We start from the raw sequence: 10,780 nt of genomic DNA on the forward strand, positions 1-10,780 counted from the left end.
GGGTGAGGGTGTTTGGTAATTCGGGGTAGGCTGATATATGAGTGGAGGTATCGGATAGGCTTGGTATTTGATAGGGGATTTGGCTCTTTATGCAACCATTACGGCACCTACGTCCCTTTTCTTGGACGTACTATCAGACTGTAAAGCCTTATTGGTAGCTTGCAAAGCTTCAAAGTTTGTAACCATACCACTTTTGATGCCCTCTTCAATCATTTCACCCAGCTTGATACTAATGAAAAATTTCTGGCTCTCAATCAACATCAGCCTTTCATAGTACTGCGGGTCTTGAGCTTGGATGAAAAACTTGTTCTTTTGTTCTTCTTCTAAAGTAGGTCTGACCTTAGTAGCTTCTGATCTCCAGCGAGTGGAATACTCGCGGAATGTTTCCACGGGATTCTTCTTTAAGTTCTGAATGTAGAACACATCTGGTGCATTTTCTATGTTGAACCTGAACCTGTCCATAAAATCGGACGCCATACTCACCCAGTTCGACCATTTCTTCGGGTCTTGGCTAATGTATCAAGACAGAGCATCTCCCTTCAAACTCCTCATGAAAAGCTTCATGTGAATCCTTTCGTCTTTCCTCACTCCGACCAGCTTGTCGTAGTATGTTCTCAAGTGGACTCTCGGATCCCCTGTACCATCAAACATTTCAAACTTAGGAGGTTTGTATCCCTCGGGCAGTTCGACATCCGGTTGTATGCAAAGATCTTCGTAGTTCAACCCTTCAATCCTCTTACTTCCTTCGACACCCTGAATTCGACTAGTCAATTTCTTGAGTTTCGCAGCCAGGTTCCTGATGAGTGAGTCTTTATCATCAGACTCGGGTGCGCTTGAGATAGGTTGGGTGGAGTGTGGCATGGTTTCCACATAGATGGGGGTGTTATGGTGGAAATGGTCATTTGTGGAATTCAGAGGTTCTGGGATGAGCAGTGGAGTATTGCTGGATGCGTGGCATGTATTACAGTGGTGGTGAGGAGCGGGATGGTTTTGTGGTTTGGGATGTTTTGTGGAGGCATGGGGTTCTGAGCGTTTGGAAAATTGATATCTGGAGTGGTGAGGGAAAATGACAAGTTTGCCAGATTCGGAACCTGATCAAGTTCCTCCTAAAATTTCACCAGTTTCTTCTCGAGTTGGGACACACTCTCTTTGGAGACCTGAGCACCATGAGCGACCTCTACCCATTCAGTTGAGTTTTCCTTTCTGGTGTTGTTCAAATCTTCCATCTTTCCTTTGTTCCTGCTTCTTATAGGACTAGGAGGATGAATGGGTGGAGGGCCCTTTGATCTTGTGGAATATGTTGACGATGCAAGAGTGCACGAACTAACCTTTGGGGAGGGGAGTAAATAAAAAAGTAAAAACAAAAAGGTAACAAGTCAGTGGGGATTATAAGAAGTGTTGCGATATTTAAACACATAGTGCAAGAATGTAAATCGTGTCCTAATTTGGGAGCCTCATTGTGCCCGAGGTAGGCCTAGCGACAAATTAATTTGGAGAACTTAGAATGCTAAATGCCTCATTTTATTGATAAAAAGCAGACGAATCCCAAAACGATACTAAATAACAAGGAATAAAATGTCACTAGTGGCTATTGGCCTTATTACATTTCATAAAGTAAAAGAAAACTCCCATCTATTTGGTCCCAGAAGGACCTTCCCTAGACTCGGCATCTTTGGATCCATCGAACAGCTTCACCAGCTCGCGAAGTCCCAGAAACAGGTAGGCTCTGGCCAGGTGTCCACCCTTGTTTCCTTTAGCATTCTGGCAGTCCTCGATCCTCTTGAGAAACTTCCTTTCCAGCTATACTAAACCTCTTTCCAGCTATCCTAATCGCTTGTTGGCACTGACAGCCATGTCTTTACACTCTTCAATCAGTTTTTGGTGTGCTTCTTGAATCGCACAGTGCTCGCTTTCACATTCCCGAATCCTCTTGCGCAGTTGGTTGTATTTGACCTGTGCTTCAACCCTTTTATCGATGATTCTGTGACATCAAACAAACCCGGGTTGGCCCAGACCATTGTGATTATCCTCCAGCCAGCCTGAATAGTATGGGGTGCAGCCAGTATGGTATCTGTCTAGTTCGATAGTATCTCTTCCCATGATGATCTTGCAATGCCACATATGCTGAGCTTGGCACTTATAAGGACTGTCATCAGCTTGGAAGCCAGCCCAGATGTGACTCATCTTGTCGACCCTTGGTATAACCTGCTTCCTACCAGCCTGTCTCATAACTCGAAGAGGGATATAAGGGTAGGTTCCTCTCAAACCGATCAGTATCAGAAATGGTGCGTCCCTGGATCGAGCGATAAACTCTTCAGTAGGGAACCACTCGAACATCTATTGTATTTTATCCTTAGTTAGATTTTCAAACAGCTCCACCCACCCCTTGGCATCTTCTGGCTGATCAAACACGTTGGGTATGTAGTTCATTCGCCTTGGTTGATGGAAGGCTATATGATCGTACTAGTCTCTACGCTGAATCTCTTGCCGATATTTACCCCTTTGAAGATGCTCTATGAGCCAGAGCTGGAGTAGCAAGTTGCAGCCCTCGAAGTGTGGGGCTCCTTGTTGACACTTTTCCAAGGCTTGGTATATCTCTGCGATGATCATGGGCACTATGCTAAATGGTTGTCCACCTCCATCAAAGTTTTGGTGACCATGGATAGCCTGGTGTGGATCCTTGCTTTCTTTATTGGAAACACTATCATCCCCAAGAAGCAGAACATGAAGACAAAGACCCTTCGGTGAATATGCCCCAACGATGTAAGGGCGAACTCATCTGGATATGTACTGTAGGATTTGCTGTGACTGTACCTCTCGTACAAATAATCAAAGGGAATGTAGGACTCCTTCAAACATGTCAAGTCTGGATTCTTCTTTAGGCCCATCATTTTGAGAAAACCTCTACCCTTGCGATTTTCCGGCATTAACAAACCCGGGGTCTACCATGGTATACCAGCCAATCCTCCTATTTCCTCTAGCAGGGGTGTCATTTCAATTTCTCCGAAGCGAAACACAAACCTATCACAATCCCAGAATAGAGTAGCAGCTTCTATGATGTTGTTGTTGGGTTGGACCTCCAGGAGGGAAGGTAGATTTCCTACATATTTCCGGACAAGAGTCTGATCACTGGAATGAAGATCCTCCCACCAGCTTAGCAACCTTGGGTGGATGTTTGTGACCATGCCGAATCTGGGGACGTCGTGCCTTATGTTTCTACAAGACAAAAGTGTTAGGCCCTTACCCCCACCAGACTCGACTATTAAATACCAATAATTGGCATAAAAGCATTTAGTTATCCAAATAAATGCACAAAACGTGATAGTGTCCATTTGGGTTTTTGGGAAACCCAATGGACTTGGGACAAGGCTATCTTAAAGAGTCATTATGCGGACAACATAACTGACTCTGCTAGGTTTGACCATGATGCATGCACAGTTTAAACAGAGTAAGGTTTCTATAGGGTTTTAGACTGGTACCCTTGAGCGGACAACTCAAGAGGGAAAGGCACGGAACCGTCGACTACACCGTTGATCGACTGGTTTTACCGCAAATACGCCTTTGCTGAATTTAAAGAGTGATAATATCGGAAGAGCGCAACCACTAATTATAAGCGTTGCTATGGTATTTGTTTGGCACAAGTGGAATATGATATTGGAAACATGCATATGCAATAATTAAAACAAGTCGTTACGTATTTGCACGTTCATAAAGTAATAATTACAATAATTTAAAACAGTAATAAAGGAGTGCAGTAAAGGAAAGCAGTTAAAGAAACAAGAGACAAGTTAGTTTTTGCAGTAGAAGAGGGAATTAAATGCTTAAAGGTATTAAACAAATAAAGCACATGAGAAATGTAAAGTCATAGTAAAAGCTTGAAATGGTAGAAGCCTAAAAAATATCCCCAGTAGAGTCGCCACGCTGTCGCGCCCCCTTTTTCTCGTGAAAATTGGGTTTGTGACATTTGGGAGACAACTCGTTCCCATTCAGGAATTGGGTTTGAATTGAAGAGTTGCCACCTTACACTAAGAAAGGTTTGGTTTGAACAACCAGAGATTGGGTAAGGGCTTGAAATTATCCCAAGGGGAAGGTGTTAGGCACCCTTTCAGGATCCACTAGTGTGGTTCCCGACCAAGCTATTGTTGTGACTTAAGTGCAAATAACACATAGGCAAATAAAAGACTTCAAATAAGAGGGGATTTTCGCGTAATGGTTACAAATAAACAAAAGTAAGAAAAAGGAACTAAAAGGGGTTGATTTTCTTAAAAGAAATGGTTTAAAAAGATTTAAAGGAAACAAAGAAAACAAAGGGAAGGGGGTCCTAGGTTTATTAATAATATGGATCACCCCACACAACATCTAGTAATCACTCCTCAGTGAGAGGCTACACGAGACATTATCACATGGTCATCATATCCATATCTACCCTTCCCACCCCATTAAGGTATTTAAAGCGCGGAACGATCTCGTTTACTTATTGCATGCTATTACCCGCCCCGATCCTATCAGCCTCGGAGGTACTTGGGACTACTAATCCTAAAAAGGGAGGAGAAGTTGGGCTTATTTGTGGTTTCAAAGGTAAAAATACTAAGGCAACAAGCAAAAACACATATAGCAAGTATAGGGAAGCATGCAAGCAAACGAAAAGCTCAAACAGACCTCTTTTAGGCAAAGAAAAGCAAGTAGTTAGCATGACTTGCATGTACTGTTTAGGGTCTGATTAAAACTTAAACGGTGGAGGCAGATTGATTTATTACATAGTTCAGATAAGAAGCCCAAATCAGGCCTACCTGCTGGTTGTAGCTGATAAAAAGTCTAATTTAGTTTATAAACTTTCATCCTATGGCTTGCCTAAGTGTTAGACGAAAACCTATAGGCATGATATCTACTGATTTCAGAATAGATGAAGTATACTGATTTTAGAAAAGGTTGTCAGTTATTTAGAAAAGACGAATTTTGACAAAAGATCATAAATTCTGCAGACATTAGACAATGATTTTAGATTTGTAGGCGAGTGAGACGTTACAGACTTGGTTATTAATTCCTATATGCATGCTTTCTGGGCGTTGTTGATTTTAAACACTTTTACAGACCTAGCAAGAGTGCAGAAATCCTATAGGCATGACATCTAAATGTTGTACTTCGTTTAAGCCTATGAACACGATATATAAATGCAGTTAGTTATTTAAGCCCTATAAACAGGTTTTCCTAGTGACAGATGCATATGCAGCATTTGGATTTCCAGTTAACTATGATCATGGTATCTATATAAGAGATGCAGAAATTTAACTATAGGCAGGATATCTGCATGATGTGTAGAAATTCAGAAATTTCTATAGGCAGGGTATCTATATGCTATGCAGAAGTTCAGAAATAACCTATAGGCATGGTACTTATATGTGAATGCGAGATTCCTATAGGCATGGTACCTATATGAGAATGCAAGATTCCTATAGGCGTGGTACCTATATGAGAATGCAAGATTCCTATAGACATGGTATCTATACATGAAAATGTAGAAATTCTTAAACTCTTATAGGCAGGTTATCTACCCTTTTTGCATACATAGTTACTGTGAGCACGTGATTTTTGTTTTTGCACGACAGTCGCTCCAAAAGAATAAAATTGGTCCTGCTGTACAATTTTTGGATTTCTGTGCGGCACTTTGTTGATTTATTTGTGACTTCGGCCCATTTTTATTTATTTACTTTATTAAAACAAAATTCAAAAAATGTGACGTGTCATGCATAATCTGAACCGTAACATGGTTTAAATAGAAAAGCATAAACAGGCACCTTTGTCCGTGATTTTGTTTTGTTTAAATTTACTTGTTTTGAAATATTTTAGTGTGTGTGCAAATAATTGTATTGAGTGTGTATTTAATTTTAATTTGATTTTTTTAGTTTTGTTTTAAAATAAATAAGAAAAAGGAAATAAATAAATAAAAAATAATAATAAAAAAAATAATATAAGGACCCCTTCCCTTCCGGACTTGGGCCAATTTTAACAAAATTGGCCCAAACAAACAGCCCAAGACCCAGGCCTGCCCGGTCCAGGCCACCTGATGCCCAGGACGTCCAAACGATGACGTTTTGGTCCAGTGTGATCTGGGCCGTTGATCTCAGATTGATCAACGGCCAAGATCAATTCCCCATAACCCACCAATAAACCCGACCCGTCTCACCCGGACCGACCCCAAACCCTCAACACTTGAAACGACACCGTTTCACTTAAGACCATCAGATCCAAACCGTAGATCTAGATTGATCTAACGGTTGAGATCAACCCACTCACTCCATATATAAGCTGCCCCTCATACCCCACCCCCCTGTCCAAATACCCCTGCCCTTCATCATCCTCACAAAGAACCCCGGAACCCTAGAGCCGCCCCCATCTCCCTTTACCAGGAACCCGGCGGCATGAACGCCGGTGACCTTCCCCTGAACACCATAGAACCCCCATGCCATCCTGAACCCGAATCTACCAACCCCATGCTTCGAATCTTATCCCACCTTCTCGAATCTTCATTTGAAGATTCGAGTCGGAACCTAATCTACACCGATCTGCTTCAAATTCATACCATACACTCCCCAGACCCCCCTCGTGACCAAACCATACTTGGTTTGGTCCGAATCTGATCAGGGAAGCCTGAATCCCAGATCTAAGTTTGAAAGTTTTGTTCCTCCGTCACTGGTTCAACCGAAGAGATTAGGGTCTAATGGACTTTAATCAAAGTGTTTCTCATCTGAGAAACACTTCGTTTAAAGTCCATTCAGCCTTAAGAAAGGTTGGTCCAAATCCAAGTCAAGATTTTGATTTTTCAAAGATTTGAGGTGAGTCTTGTTCTTCTTTTCTTTATTTTATTTTTGTTTTAGTCCGTTGATTTGTTTTAAAAGTCTGTTCATATTTGTTTTAATTTTACCAACTTTTGTTTGTCCACTTTGCCTGAACTTCTGTTTGTTTGAGTGAGTCTTTCCATTTGTTCTGATAATGTGTATGTAAATGTTGTGCAAGTAGCTGATTTTCAAGTTTGGACTAACTAGTTGACTCCTCGAGTGTATTTCTGCTTAGTCAGTATAATTCGAACCATGTATCGATACTGTTTAAATGTCTGATTTTTGGCTACGATTGTGTATGTTAATGCTAATATAGTCGAGTCGACATGAGTCGTCAATTAGTTTCAACTGTCTGAGCATAGTAAATCGATTTGCTTCTGTTAAACATTTGTTGAATCAATTAAGAACCAATTTTGTTACTTATAGCTGTTGAATTGATCAGTAATGTAAAAAGGGATGTTTGGTTTAAATTCTGAATTGGGAGGCATGTGCACTCGTGCACAGCATGTGCACTGGTGCACCTCATGTGCTTTGTGCACAGCCTGTGGCCTGCATAAAGGTCTTTGCTAAGCTCTAAACAATTTGACAGCATATGCTGTCAGATACATCCTACTGCCCATACTTGGCTTTAGTTTAAAGAAGTATTTAAACCTTTTAAAAGTTAAATCTGCCAGGGAATGTTGATGGGGTTTAATACTTAATTAGCTAAAGTTGGAATTGAAAATGGAAGGCACATGGGAGGGGTACTGGGGTATTCTGAAAACAGGCTGTTAAAAGAGATAGTTTTGAGGTTTATAAAGGGAGGGAGATATACAGAATTAGGAGGAGAAGATATACACACCGGACCTTGAGGGCTGAAAAAGAAAAATACACACACTGTGAGGAGTTTGGAAAGGAGAGCTGAAATACATACAAATAGATACACATAGATTGAGAGAGATTAAGGGATAGAAGGGATACAACCAACAATCAGAAACTTTTTCCTCCTATTATTATTGGGTTTCAGTTGTTCAACTTGTTCAAATCAATTCTGATTCTTTGAAATTCCAGTTGTGTCTATTAGTCGAGTGTTTTCATTGGTTTACTACTGGTTTGGTCTGTCTGGAGTTCTGATTCTACTCCACTGGGTGTTGCTGTTATTTGGCTATTACTTTCTATTGGCCATAGTTGCATCTCTGCACTCGAGCCTGTTTCTTGCTGTATTGCTTTGCCTGCTGCTATTCTGCCCTGCTGCTACTGATAGTGCTGTGATTGCTGCTGCATTTTGTTGTCATTGTACTCTGCTGACTGCCCCTTTTCTTCAATTGTCAAATATTTCCAGGTACACAACCTTTGAAACCTTGTATTGTTAAAAGTTTGAAGTTGAAGCAGAAATAAAGAAAACGAACAGCTGTTCATGTTATAACATTGGTGTTAAAAATAGGTCGAATGTTAGTTGAGATTGTATTTTTACTGCAAATTGCAAATACTTTGTATAAACTAGCATACATTCTGTTTGAGATGGACTGTTAGATAGCACTGTTCAATAGTAATGACAGTATAACATAGACAGCACGTTTGATTTAGTATACATTCAGTTCAGTATAACGCTGTTTGGCTTAGTTACGACTGTACAACATAGAGTCATGGCAAGCACTTGTATGTATTTTTGCCTAGACCACTGAATTGACAAATCTGTGGTATTAGGTCTGGGATAGATGTATCCCAAACAAACTCTCATGCAGTCACATTAAGAGTCCGGCTATGAATGCCAGTTCTCCTGTCAGTTTATTTGTTCCAATGCAGGTTCGATATCGGGTTTCGGTATAGATTCTTTGTTTCAAAATAATGTGATGATTGTTGAGAGAAACTAATAGTCATTCTGAGTTCAATTAGTAGTAATTTTCCTAATAAACAGCCGATTTCGTTTATCAATTTCAAATAGGTTAGAGTGTTTAAAATAGAACTTGGAGGTCGTTAGACATAACTCAATATATGTTGTCAGTTTTGCAATTTCACTTAGCAAATTAATAAGCGTATTCACTCGATGAAGATAAAGCATGAGGTAACCCTCACCTCATAAACAATCAATCAGGTAATCAAACAAGTTTAGGTTCGGCAAACATAATAAGGATTCAGTCTGTATTTGTTCAAACAAGCAAAGTTCGGCATCATCCTTCTCTTTAAAAATAAACGTAGTAGAAATGTAGCCACTGTAGGGTACCCTTCTAAAATAATGAGACGAGCCTCGCCGAATAAAAATGCAAATTGCGGGGCCCTCAATAATTGATCATGATAAATACTTAGAATTTGGGACGGACTGTTTAGTGAATTCCAATGCCTTCCCCAAAGATAATAACGCGTTTAGATTCTTTAGGCGCGACTTTAAGTAAATTATATTCTTAAAATCGGGTGCACATTGATGTGACCCAAATCCAAGTCTCAACGGAGTCAAAATGTGTTAACAACTACGGGTGCATTGATTGTGACGTGGTTCGAGACGCATTTTCACGACGTTGCAATTCCATAAAATAAATGATAATAATAAAAGCGGTTTAAACTTAATAAAAGCACATAAGTCATAACCTGTATTTAAATCAGATATTTAGCCATTATAACAATTTAAGCGACCGTGCTAGAACCACGGGATTCGAGGGTGCCTAACACCTTCCCTCGGGTCAACAGAATTCCTTACTTAGAATTTCTGGTTCGCAGACTTCATTTGGAAAAGTCGAAAATTTCCTCGATTTGGGATTCAAGATAAACCGGTGACTTGGGACACCAAAAGCCAAACCTTTCCCAAGTGGCGACTCTGAATTAAATAAATAATCCCATTTCGAATATTGTCACTTAAATTGGAAAAACTCCACCCGCGCATTTAACCCTTCGGGGCGGGGCGCGCAAAAAGGAGGTGTGACAGCTCTGGCGACTCCGCTGGGGAAGTGTGAGCCAGAACCACTGGTTCAGGGTCCAAGAATTCGAGCTTAGAATAATTGTTATATTTGGCTTTATTATCTGATCTTTATTACATGTTTTGCATAAAAGTGCTAAATGTTGTCTTTTACCGCTTTTGATATTATCTGAACTGTATATAAACTATGCCGAAACCCTTCTTTTCTTACCTCCGGGGAGAAGCTCGCTGGCCGAGACTCCCTATTCTGTTAGTGTCAATACCTGAAATAAGAAAGAGGTCGGACAAGTTACAAAGCCGGACGATCTCGCGGTTCCCCGGTACGTAGCCCCCTCCTCGACTCGAGTTGTCCGCTCGGGTACACAGTCTAGAACAAATACCAAGGTTTAAACCTAGTATAACGAAACTTCATGCCGGATCCCTAGTAGGAACGCTTATTTGCATCATATTGCATTTGACTTAGGGGACTCAACACAGGGGTTGGGTCCGTCTAGGACAGGCAACCTGAAATGGAAAAGACCATCATGCTGCATTCCTATCTGTGTTGTGCATTTATTTGCTTCGGTTCCGCATGTCGACCGGTTCCTAAAAAAAAGGGGGAAAATAGCAGCGTAGGGGAGATAATTACTTATTTTTGGAAAATAAAACCAAGGTCCAAGTAGTGTCTAAACCTCGCCGGAATTTTTCTAAAAAAAAACTGTCTTGTTTATTGAGAGTTATTAAAAAAAATATAAAAATTTTCTTTTATCACTTTCAAAATCAAAAAAAAAAGAAAGGGTATTTATTTTAAAAGTAAAAAAAAAAATCGAAAATTCATAATTCAAGAAATGTGTTGTTTCCTTCGTAGTACCCCTTTTATAAATTCAGACTAATAGTCCAAATTTTTCCTAAAAAAAAATATAAATAGTTTCTTTAATCTTTATCTCTTTTCAAAAAAAAATGTAAAAAAATACACATTCCTGATTTCTAGGTTTATTCGATTTTTTCCTATTTTACGATATCCCGAACTACGCCGGTTTGATTCTCACCGGATGTGAGATACGTAGGCAACCCT

This window comes from Nicotiana tabacum, chromosome 10 (genome assembly GCF_000715075.1).
Source record: "Nicotiana tabacum cultivar K326 chromosome 10, ASM71507v2, whole genome shotgun sequence".
Taxonomy (NCBI): domain Eukaryota; kingdom Viridiplantae; phylum Streptophyta; class Magnoliopsida; order Solanales; family Solanaceae; genus Nicotiana; species Nicotiana tabacum.